The 1,115-nt window shown below is 33.0% G+C and overlaps 1 non-coding gene across 1 annotated transcript; it reads right to left on the bottom strand.

The window, feature by feature from the left end:
• Window positions 1-511: 511 nt before the first annotated feature.
• Window positions 512-618, bottom strand: LOC123285381 (U6 spliceosomal RNA). The gene has a single exon (XR_006527132.1). It is a non-coding gene; the product is annotated as a U6 spliceosomal RNA (small nuclear RNA).
• Between the last annotated feature and the right edge of the window lie 497 nt (window positions 619-1,115).

The raw sequence follows: 1,115 nt of genomic DNA, 5'->3' as shown, positions 1-1,115 counted from the left end.
CACCTGTTCTTATTTTTATAACAGTATAGACATATGATTCATAACAGAAAATGACCATTCGAGGAACTTAGATTAGGTGCCAAAATCTCTGGATGTACACAAGGTATTTTTAAGTGTTGTCTGAATATGTACTATGTTTATTTTCTCCTGAGGAAAAAAAGCGGGATATTTCTGATTTTCTGGGGGCCAGTTTTAGAACAAACTGTTTAAAAACATCTGCGTGTTAAAAGAGTACCTGAAACCCACTTAATAAGAAGGTAAGAAATTTCTAGGCTATGGCTATTGTGGGGATGATTATCTTACTGATAAGTTCACAGTTCCAATTTTTCACTCTAGTGTTTTTGCAGATAGCGCTATATAACAATCTTTATTACATGTGCTTCTAGATACTTCTGTAAATGCATTACAGAATGGATATCACATTTATTCCCTGAAATAAAAACTCTTCCCAAGTACAATGCTAGTAACATTCTTAAAACCATTTTTATTATGTGTGTTTTTAAAAACTTCTTAAAATATGGAATGCTTCTTGGATTTGTGTATCATCCTTGCACAGGGGCCACGCTAATCTTCTCTGTATTGTTCAAATTTTGTTATATATGTTTTTGAAGTGAGCACCCCTCTGAACTTTTTAAATTAATAAAACAATATATATTATGACAAACCGTCTTTAATTTTTCTCCTTTATGTTAGATGGTTTTTAATATTTCTAACTTTTTTCACTCAATTTATCAAAATTTTGTTTTGTAAGAGTTATTTAACATCCAAAGAGCATAGAAATTTCTAAAGCCCCTTTCCTTCTTGGAAAAAGGGACTTGTGTTTTGAAAGGAGTTTAAAAGGAGTTCCATTTTGGAAGAACTTAAAATCAGTTCTGAATTCACTATCCAGAAAAGCTGGCAAAATCGATCCTCCTCATCCGTGCTTGTGCACCACTGTGGTCACAGAGAGACTGAAACTAACAGTAGCTTCCTAAAATGCATGTGCTTTCCCCAGCCTATTCTCATCTAAAATGTTGTTTTTCTTCAGACACATATTTGTGTTTGAGAAAAAGCAACTACAGGGCAAAAGTTTGAAGGAAGCTTGAAAACAGGTACCATGGAAAATATTATTATTG

This window comes from Equus asinus, chromosome 4 (assembly GCF_041296235.1).
Source record: "Equus asinus isolate D_3611 breed Donkey chromosome 4, EquAss-T2T_v2, whole genome shotgun sequence".
NCBI classification, from domain to species: domain Eukaryota; kingdom Metazoa; phylum Chordata; class Mammalia; order Perissodactyla; family Equidae; genus Equus; species Equus asinus.
The sequence above is the reverse complement of the archived record's forward strand: the minus strand, read 5'-3'. Positions and strand labels throughout refer to the sequence as shown.